This window comes from Trichoplax adhaerens, genomic scaffold (assembly GCF_000150275.1).
Source record: "Trichoplax adhaerens TRIADscaffold_60 genomic scaffold, whole genome shotgun sequence".
Lineage (NCBI taxonomy): Eukaryota > Metazoa > Placozoa > Uniplacotomia > Trichoplacea > Trichoplacidae > Trichoplax > Trichoplax adhaerens.
Window position 1 is genome coordinate 23,388 of NW_002061000.1, and position 12,216 is coordinate 35,603.

A 12,216-nucleotide genomic window follows, 5' to 3' on the forward strand; every position below is an offset into this window, starting at 1 on the left:
TTCTCTTGGAAAGTATCTTTACTCAGCTAATATTTGGTTTAAATAAATGGATCACTCGCCTTGATGCTGTCTTTAAATAAATAATCAAGCTTTAAATTTGAAACAAATATAAAAAATAGAATAAATCATTTTATCATAGTCTTTTAGGATATAATTACCTAACTACGTTCAAAAACACTGCGTCTGCAAATTCAGTGATATCAATTGAAAATTTGTAAGTAAAATGTTACAACACATTTTTACATAAACCAGAATTTTAATTTGAGTTGGATATAATTAGTATGGTATATATAATTTGAGCTTACATTTTACACCTTTAATTTTTTTCCTTACAAATCTTTAGCTATGCTCCGGATAACTTTCTGACACATTTAAAACCTGGCTTGTTTTTTAATTTTCCTTATTTGAAGCTCCTGTAAGTAATTTCCGTTTATATTATATGCTGTGCTAAGATTCTTAGACTATAAATAATATATTAATTGTACGAATAATAATGACTTAAGACATTTTATAACAACATGTGACTTGAAAACTTTAAAATTCTAATCCTAATTATTTTCATAATTTACTTATTAGTTATAATAGCTTATAGATTTGAGAAATTAAAATTAGTAGCTAGCTTAGATATTATTCAGAAATAAAATTAAATAATGAACTGCTTACCTTCTTATGCGACATTGCAGCTATATATTTTGCTATTCGATCAATATTTTAAACTAATCCATGTCAATCCTAAAACATTTTAAACTAGCTACCTGCCTAATAATCGATTACATGCTCTGCCCTATCACTTATGTAACGGTACACAGTTGAAAACGTTGTAAGTTAAAAATATACATGAAAATATAAACTTTTAGAAAATAAATTAGCTAGTAATTCTATTTATGCATACTTAAACTTCACGTTACATTCAATTACAACAATTGTAGAGACGCTAGCGGAAATTTGATTAACAAAATCAATCGGCAGCAATTTTCAGCATGCAAATACTTGAGAACAATGCAAGTATTTTTGTAGAAACGGCTATTTTATCATTAACCTTAATGCTATAAATAAAGTTAATGACCTGAAGCTCAGGCAGCTAATAATATACTCCCTCAATTTATAGTACTGTATTATAAATACTTTTGATATATAGTAATCTATCGTTACCTCAATAGGAAGTCCGTGTTAGCTTAATTTACGTTTACAAAAAATCTTACAAATAACTATATGCATTGTATCATCACATGCATATCTGTTTATACCTCGCTACATTTACGTGGAGTAAACCTAATGAAATATCAAATACTGTGAATACTGAGTTTTTAATCACAAGGAATGAGCATGTGTAGCTTGATATCAAATATAGACTCCTACCTATATAGTTCATATTAAATCTACTTTGTTTTATCAGCTTATATGTTTCATAAATACTATACTGTTGTTACAATGTTATACACTGTAATATCGAAATTACGGTAGAAACATCTATGTTAGTGTGACGGAGTACAGACTCCGTCAATTAATTGCAGCGTTAGTTTTAGTAATTAGTAATTAGGATTTTATTAATTTGTAATAACGTTTACTTATTAGGTATTCGATAATTATAACCTTGTTAGTAGTCTAGCTATACTTGTTGTAGACTCTGTGCAGAGTAGTGTACTTACAGAGGTGACAAGTAATATTCACACATAGTAATTTCTGTTACTTTGTGCCGAGCCTTTGATTGTTAATTGGCTCTTGGTTAGTTTGTAACTCATTAGTGTTGTTTACGCCGTCTGCCATACTAAATCATATAGACAGTCGGCTATACAAAAGCTATATACTTTTAGAGTTATTTATCTGAGCTGTGCACCGAGTGCAACCGAGCTAGGGTATATAAAGCCCGGTGCTCTCATTAGCTGTAGAGTTGACGATTGACTGTGTAGTATACGCGTATAGTTAGAGTAGTCTTGGATGTCAAGACTACCTTGGTTTAATAAACTATTTTAAAAGCCTAAGTCTAGTCTACACTTAGCCCGTTGGGGGCATATTTGGCTATTGCAGCCTTAGTATTCGTACAGGTAGGTATTCGTACAGATTCAAAGACCCAGGTTTCCTGGTCGTGGGCTGAACACGACAGTTAGGATAATTTTGTTGATTTACCCTTACATGAAGAGTTTCTAATTTAGATATGTGATATTTAAATATAGCACTAGCTAGTGATATATACAGCCTACTGAAATTAGCAGTTTAATTATGGAATCGACAATAATCTTCTTACAATTCAAATTACTGCGATTGTAATTTACTTATGGTAGATTGTAGATTATCGTAGAAATGTTCCGTGAGAGGACATATTGTAATCTGACAATTTTGCATTAGTCATTCGATGTCTATTTTCGTGTCACAAACCAGCTTCGTGACAAGGATAACGTAAAACAAATCTCTAAATTACTATAGTCTCCGGGATTCAGTATCCCTACTCACAAGAATTTAGACGCCTTTGATTCTACGTTAAACAACTATACAATTGAGAACTGCTTTATTCAACTATCTGACGGGCTTATATACCCTTCTACAGCAGCTAACATTCACAAGTCATCTTATAAAAATACTTGGGTGAGAACATCTACTAACTAGTTTTTCACAGTCGGACTACAATATGTCCATTCACAGAATCATTTCAGCACACATTACAGCACAGCAATAAATTTACAGTAACACATTTATAATTAGAGTAATTCCTATTGTAAGGAACTAGATGTAATATATTATCACTATATTATATTAACCAAATTTAGATAACTATTTCTTCACGGTAGTTCGTACCGTGACACTTCGTAAATACTGTTGTCTTCATTAGGTAGCGGTAGATAAAATCAGCTTTAAATTCATTATCAGTTTTCAAGCTTAATATTACTAACTCGGATGTCTTTGCTATCGTAAAAGAGTATGTAAATGCGATAAATCGTATAATAAAGTTAGTTCTTATGATTAGTGTTTAACGTAAGATACGAGGCATCTAAGTCTTTTTGTAGTCTACTAGTATAGGAAATGTGTTCCTGAAAGAGTAGATACTGCTGCCTGATACGTGGTTGAGGGAATCGACTGATTGATCGTGCATTATGTTATCTTGTTGCAAAGCTGTTTTGTAACAACTGCATTGTTTCAAATTGCTTATTTATGTGATAAATGTCAAAAATACTATTACATCATTCCTAGAATGAATTTTGTTCGCAACAGATAGTATTATAGATTCTTAGAATTTAAATTGGGCAACTTTGGGTATGCTCTAGATAAATTAAATGAAATTCTAATTCTAAGTGAGTACAAATACCGTAATTTCTAAGCGATAGAAACGGAGATATATAGTCACTTAATTTATAACGTGGAAAATAATTGTGTTGGATACCTAACTTAAATTTAGGTAAATGATTGCTAGGTATACAGTAGATATTTCGTGAATTCACCGGGTATTTCGCAAAATTCACTAGTATCTGTAGTATATGACAACAGCTGCGTGACTAACAAATCCAATTTAATTATTTCTCGCTTAGAAATTTATCAGGAAATAAGATTACTACCGTCAGTACGAAAACCTTTATCGATTTGAAGGCATTGAAAGAAATGTATGCCATTTTACTTTTAAATTACAAGATACCGAAACAAAATTGAAGTTGCAAATGTTAGTAATATTTAATAATTTCTTCATTAGCCGACTAAATAACAACTCTATAGATCGCATTCCACTTCATACGTTCTCTTCAGCTTCACCATTAACCATTGTGTAAGTAAAAGACCTAAAGATAACTTAAAGTACCTGTTTTTGTCTATACAAAGTGCTTGTCAAATGTTTAAAGATTGGAAAAAATTCGTGACCTACCCTACTAAAAGATACTAACGTTATCAGTCGCTAAACATTTCATACGCATCTGCATGTATTAAGTACGCTAAATTATTAGGATCATTCTTGATTTTTAAGCTTGCTCACTTAAAGCCGAGCTCTATTTTTGCTTATTATAGCTACAATTTTAACAATTAATGTGGTTTACTATTGTAAATTATGTTTAAAATTTCTACAAAATGATTGAAATCAGCTCTAACTTAGCAGATTACTGAAACGGGTATACTACTTGTATAGAAAATATCTAATTCCTACGACTGACAACAATATTAGGATAATCTAAAATGTGTATTCCTGTAATTCTATATTTAGGAATTTGGCCTTAAATAAGATTAATTTTGTTCATGAAAACGCCTTTGGGAATTTAGCAGTACTGCAGAACTTGTAATAATATTGGCATAGACATCCATTGATATCTTTATACCTGTCATTACGTTCATACCGGCTACATCATCTAAGCATTATTATTTATTCTTAAGAGATTTATCTAGAAACCGACTGACGAAAATTACTGCGTCTTTATATGAAAATATTCCTTACTTAACTTATCTGTTGGTGAAATTAATATGCATTAAATTTTCTTCAAACTTTTATATAAAACTTAATTGATGCAGCTACAGTAATATAGTAGCGTTGAACATCTTATAATTCATCATTAAAATTTGAAACATAAAGGATTTTAAAGTGAACGCAAAACATGGGCGTAGAATTCATTTTTGATTTCATATCTATTTTAAAAATATTACGCTTAAGTATTGTTTGTTTGGAGTCGCATTTTTCCAATAAGTCTAAGTATTTTTCAATTTTTGTGATAGAAGTTTGGCCTTAAACAGAATAGAATCAGTTCCTGACTTTGTGTTTGCAAATTTACAAGGTCTAGAAAGCCTGTAAGGAAATAATAGGCTATTTAATTAATGTAAATTTTTAAATTATGTATTAGCTACTCAATTGTTTGAGTAACAGTTTCTGAAAAAGTCTGTAATCTTTATGATATTACTTTAATGTTAATTGATTTAAATTGTAATAAATGTAATTGTACAAACTTACTGAAATCTTAATTTAATTAGGTGGCTTGGAAATAAGAGGTTGCAGTATCTAAATCAACAAGCGTTCTATGGATTAAGTCAGCTAAAACACCTGTACGATAAATTGCAATGTACTTTCATGTGATAATAATGCCATTAACGTGATGAATATTTCTTGTTCATAAGTTTCTTATAGCGATTGTGACGTGTTTTCTAGAGAAATTGGCTATTGTCGAAATCTACGAACATTAAACTTCAAACTTTTTCATAATTTGAAATCACTCTTTGCTCTGTAAATATCCTAAATAAAAGTAAAAGAAAAGTTAAATGCATAGAATTTTTTCTTATTTACATCTAAATAAGACAAGCCGTTTCAGCTTCGGTTTAAAAATCGAAATTAGTAACGCGAGCAAATGAAACAGTATCTAATTAAATTGATAAATGAGTTTCATTAAATATCTTACCGATAGTTATTTAACAATACGAGAGCATAGATTATTGAATCCTTTGTAGAATTTAGCATATGTTATCTATGGCTAGCATCTACCGCAACTTCCATTCTTTTTCATGTATTTAATTAGATATCTGAGATTTTGCAATCTCAATGCTACAGTATTCGAAGCGTCATCATTTCAACAGTTATCGGGATTGAGAGCCTTGTAAGTATGTTATGGATATGAAATAGTTATAAATAAATATGTTATATGTTCTTAGAGTTGTCGAAGAATTTACGTGTATGAAAAGTCGATGATAGCATCAGCTTGATAGGACTTTAAGTTGGTAAATCGCAATATGATGCCATAATTGAATTCCTACCTATATTCTCACTAATCCAAAGTTCTTAATTTATTCTTTTGCCTATTCGGGACAGTCATTTAAATTTTCTAGTTATGTCTGATTTTTGATAAGTTAACAAAATGAAATCAGCGCGCTTAAATTATTAAAATGTACGATTAATCTAGGTATCTAGATGGCAATGATTTATCCAATATCGATGAATCCATTTTCAAGAATATGGCATTTCACAGCTTGTTAGTAATTAATGATTGCACCTTTGTTCGCTACTGTAACAAATAATAGGTTAATTTTATCACGGATTAGTTGCATATTTAAAATTAAAATAACTGAATTTAAATAAAAAACATATTCTGAAGGTTTAAAAACTTATTATCCTGAAAATCGGCTGATTGTTACGTTATAAATTTCTGCCATTTCAATTTTATATTTGATGTTGTCATTCATAAGGGGTATAAGCTTTACCAACCTTCCTCCTACCAAAATTAATTTCATTATATCTCTGGGCGTAGATCTTACTAATCTGTAAGTATTTGTTCGCTCAAATTATCAAAGGTAAAATCGGTAATAAAGCAGTCTATATCATTTTTCTTACTAATATCCAGAATATGCTTTCATTAATTAAGGACTTCATTAAACATTTTATCATGTACTCAAGGTTCTTTATTTTTTAGACATCTGAACGGCCTTCGATTAAAGAATTTCATAAATGCTTCCTCAATTTCTAATAAAATCCAACACCTGTAAATGAAAATCATTTTCACAAATTGTTACCATTCCGCTGGTAACCTGCATTAAATTTGCTCACTAAGGCTACTATTCAGCCTTTTTAAACGTAGTCTAAGCCTAAACTAATACGATATACTCCCAGTTATAATCATGTAATAGCATCCTGCTATTGTTATTGATTCGCCTACATAACCAAAAATAGAAACAGTACAAGTGCGCAGTTTTATCGTATTAGCTGCCTACTTCACTTCTGCAATCAACTGAGATATGTACACTCCTATAGGTATTAGAATTAAAGCTGCTGTAAGTGTATTATAGCATAGATAATCTGAGGAGAAAAAATAGGTTATATTAAACAAGGGCACTAAAAATGTCTCAAACAGTAGCTCTTATAAACCTAGTCTATGCAAGTTAATTAGCGTCACAAATTTGCATTGCGACAAAATAACATAATTTACGATCATTAAGTCACATCCTTAAATCATGCATCAAGGGATACTATCCACTCGATCAGAAATAATACTCAGTTGTCAACAGACAAGATTCAAGTGTCTCATAGTCGATATTAAACATAGATTCTCAAGAAATCTCTTTGTTATACGATAAATCTTAATTTATACTGTAAACGGTATACATTTCTTCAATAATTGAGGAGTCCTAGTTTACCCTTTTAGTAGTGAAGCCTTTCAGCAAATGAGATAGTGATCTTTTGCGTCATTATGTAATCAAGACAGCAAACGTTAACGAACATACCAGTAGATATCAAATGACAATACAAAATAGTCAGATTATATTAACTCCATATTGCATACACAGAATACGTATTCTCGAGTTAATCACATTAAACCTTAAGTTAGCTTCTATCCCAACAATTTAAACTATAAGTAATGTAGATTCCGATTATTCTCAGCTGCTAAATATACAAGTAAGTATTAATTTCAGCACTGCTGTTTCATAATAATCTAATGCTATATTATGACACAATATATCTAAATTAAAGGCTAACTAAATTAAGTTAATTAGCCCTTAACATTGCTTCAACATAGATATCATTATTCTTATTCATCATTGTACCTCATAATACTACACCAATTACCTAAATTGTGGCGCAATTTACTATACCGATGCGCAAAGCTTAAGGATTTACTATGGGAATAGTATTCTATTCTACAAATTAGAATTTCATCTATACAAAATTATGGCAAACATCCTTATGTATCCGAACTCGTATCTAGAATTTTTAAAACAATGATAGTAGTAATCATTTAACCAATACGATTATATAAGCTAATAGTATAAGAAAATATAACTAAGAATTGTTTGATTGGTAAAGACAATCATCATTACATGCTAATTCAAGTAACTGTGTGTAACATTGATTACCAACGACGCAACCTTAATAGAAATTATTCGTATTTCACGTAATTACAAACACATATTAAATACTTCGCTAGAATATACTTTATTTCATACTTGATGAAATCGACTGTACGCTTCGGTAAATGATAAAATGCTTATAGATATCTTATTACGCCAATAAGTTGTGGTCTACACGTATATCTCTCGAATAATTGTTCCACGTGGTCGTTTCGTATCTGCTTAAAATTATTAGAAATTTGGATGACAATAGTATAAGCTCCGTCCACGCATCATCGGCGCCAATACTTCGTGGTCTTAAGGAACTGTATGAAAATTGAATTAGCTAACTATAAAATCTAGATGTTACCTTCATTTATTAACTTGTTCAATATTGAAATCTATACTGTAATATGTATCTAGCACTCATCAAACCTATTTTAAATATAAAGTTGCTATAGCTTAGTAAATTCTAATACTATCAGTACCTATACTTATAAATCTAAGGTAAATAAGCATGCTTAACTTGCCAAATTTTTACTGAATTTTTTAGCTATATAAACCGAAATAATCTGGGAGATGAGGAATATGTGAAGTTGTTAACCTTAACTCCTAACCTGAAGATATTGTTAGTGAAAGATAATTAATAAGAATACAGATACATTTAAATTTACAAGTTAAACACTTTAAAATAATACTGCCATGCGTAAAAGTAACTTTATTTAGCCGTATTTCTACATTATGTATATTAAATTTCAAGACATCGCCGTACTTGATACGGTAATTCTTGGGTACATAAAATTCATAATATGTAGTTTATTAATAAAACTCCTTTAATGTGTCCTTAATAAGTGAAGCAACATGCATTAAAGATACTCAAAAGCTGGTTAAAAATTAAAATTTTTATCGATGCTTTAATTTAATTATAGGTTCCTAAGCAATAATAACCTTTCTGAAATCTGTCCAAAATTCCAGTCTTCAATTGCCTTTTCAAACATAATAATTCTGTTCGTATCTAAATTCGTATACCTTATAGAGAAAGCTATAAGCTTCTGTTAGCCTCCTTTCTTTATCCAAACTTGATAAAAATTAACAAATTTCAAAAAGGAGCATCGATCACAGTAGAACTTATCCATAATATTTTACCAACAAATAAAATTCTATATGCTGAGAAATGCGTATATTACACCCTTAGATAAAACAGTAGAATTTTCCATTCTAAAATCTTTATAATTCATGAATGATCTTAAAGACTTATGTGACTTTAAAATTTTACTATCGGTTAGAGTGTACATGCTTATTGAGTAATAGTAGCCGTTTTATAGCTACCACACTATAAATTATCTAGAAATGTACTGATGATGATTTGTTAACGACTTCTAACATATTTTTATTTATAGCTTATAATATCCATTTGCAATAAGATATACTAGGCCTAGAACTCACAATATCCCTTTCTCTAAATTAACTCTAGAGATTTAATTAAAGATCGTTAGGCCTATCCAACAGTAACACAATACTACTAACAGCCAATGATAGGTTTTGAATTAGCAATTTATTAACTCTTTCCAAGTCTTGATATCCGAGACCGTATACGATTTGCCTGACATTAATTATAAATGAGTATTTGTTATAATCAATTTCAATCTGTCTCAGATTTAAAAAATATTAACTATTGAACTACGAAGCTTAACATATTAACAACTGAATAGATACATACTTCTTCAATATCATCTTATACTAATAACCAATGTCTACGCAGCATATCACAGTATAAATTAGCTAGATTTTTAACAAAGTTTGACGTCAGTTTAGCCTAGAAGAGATATGTAGTTTACTGGGACCTCTTAGTAAAAGAGATTGGCATTATACTGACTTATACTGCAGGTTGATATCGTAGAGTACTAGCCTAACAGTAGGTTCCTAGCGTGGAAATTTTTGTAGTAGCTTTTATTTTTCTCATTACGAATATCAGCTTGTAACTACTAGTATCTTTTTTTCTTTGTCAGTATATGAAATTGTTTAATTTCATGCTTAATTAATGGTTCATTTCGATCAGTTATTAATTAAATCGTAATATTTTATCGACGAAGCGAGTAAACAAGGCTTCGATGGTATTTGCTGTAGTAGCCAACATCTAAATTAAAAACTTTATGTGTAGTAATCAGTTCGCATAATCATAATTTACGTATAAAAAAATATCTTAAATTTATTCAGTGCATTTATTCACTGACTTATTTTGATAATTTGCTGTCATACAAATGAAATTTTCGTTTCGTAATGCACATGATATATATTTCTAGAAGTAAATAGAGTGTGGTAGTATATTACAATATGTATAGTTCAGGAAGATGACTATCTTAATTTAAAGTTATATTAGATTTTTAAAATGCTTGATTTATTATAATTATTACCGGTAACGCCTGTGAAATATCTCAAAGAAACATTCTATTAAACATGAAATAGTAATTAAATTTTAAAATTAATAGAAATCTCAATGGCAATAACGTCGAAAAATTAGATAGCTATTGCTTTTGGAATATGCCTGAACTCAATAGCCTGTAAGTCAAATTTTACAATTTGTAGTAACTAATTCTAGTAATGCAGTAACTGAAATTGACGTTCGGTCTCAGATGATAATTTAAAATTTAGCATCAGAAATAAAGAAATTTCGGATGCCTGCAATATCTAAAATATAGCTGATAATTGAAATGGTTTTCTCAATTTATATTTTACGTATAATTATTTGCAGGTTTTTGATAGATAATCCTATAATAACTTTTAATGACCGTTCTTTTGGTGGTATAGAAGGCTTTCGAAGTTTGTAAGTACGCACACATGAGTACAGTAATATCTCCTATTCTTACGTAGTTAGATAAGTATGTTCTATAATTAAAACTGAATATTAGTAATTACTTTTACCAACATATGTACGGTTGCTTTTTCGACACTGCGTGACTCTTTTAGCGTAATTTATCACGTTCAGTATACTACATTACGATATACATACCATTGATTGTCTCTGCAATCAAATTAATTCTATTTCGCTAATTCACGTATCCAAAAATTTATTCATAACATTAAGTTAACGATAAGAAAAGGCCTCGGTTTTATTAGGCCGATAAATTTATTGTAATTCTATTGCTTAATATCTAGTTGACATAGCGTACTTCTAAGTGGATAAATGGTTAGATGAAGATTTTAAAACAAAAAGTTGTATACGTACTTTTAACTCAAGGCTACTTAGAATAATAGCAACGGAGTATGGAAAGTAAAAGTTCCCACAGTTTCTTCCTCTAAATGCTACAACGAAACGATTTATAAAGCGATCATGCAGAAATAAATTTTCCTAAATTTAATGTTTCTCTCTACCTACCAGAAGTCCATGCAACAGTTTATACTCGACGTTGAGTTCACAAAATTATTTGTTAAAAGATATTTAGAATCAATACAATTCATTTTATTTCATTTTTTTAATTCATGGCTGTAATAATTATACCTATGTTACGAAGCAAAGCACCGTACATGCTAATTAAATAGATTTTGTTAGTATTTAGCTAATGGATCATATTGGTAATTGATAATTGAAATTAAGAATATTAATATCTAGATTGCTAGACAACAAAGGCATAAATGCATTTTGCAATTAATTAGTAGAGCCTATATAGATATTAATAATGGTGGTACGTTAGCATCCGCTGCGATTATCGTACAAAGCCTCAAGGGTCTAATTGGCTATTAATTCGTTATTGCTAATTAAAGTTGTCTACGTATTTGTATCTATAGTAAACTATATAGTTCATTGAGGCTTGTCCTCCTATACAAATTATGTAAATCTTATATTGTCAAGTTACTATGTGTGCACCAATAATTTAGTGGAAGGGTATAAAAGGAAGAGCGAATGCTCAGTTCCTGAGTTCTTTATTAGATCGTGTACGAGAAGGTACTCGGCTACTCTATTAATAAATACTATACTAATCTTGTAGAACAGTCTTATCCCTGTGTGACCGTAAGTAGTATATAACTACCATACAGTAGAACTCCTGGTGTAGTGGAGCAAGGCATAAGTAATCTATTAGTTTAGTGTAGTAGTTCATAACATAAATTTGTGACAACCTAGTAAAGGTCGAATTAAGCATAAATTAGCCTTGGAACAGCTATCTTCTTCTAATTTGGATTTTTCCTCGTCTATTAACTATAGACATTCGACCCGTGAATATTTGTGTTGCATTGTGCCATCCACAGTGATTGTGTGTAGACCAAATCCGAATCAATTTAGCTTATCTACATGCTATGATATTCTATCGCATGATTTATTGCGAATATTTATCTGGGTAATTGGTATAATTTCAGTCGTTGGTAACATGATTTCTATAAGGTGGCATTCTCAAAAAAAATCTTCTAAAATACTTGGAATAGTAGAAATACTATTAATTAACTTAT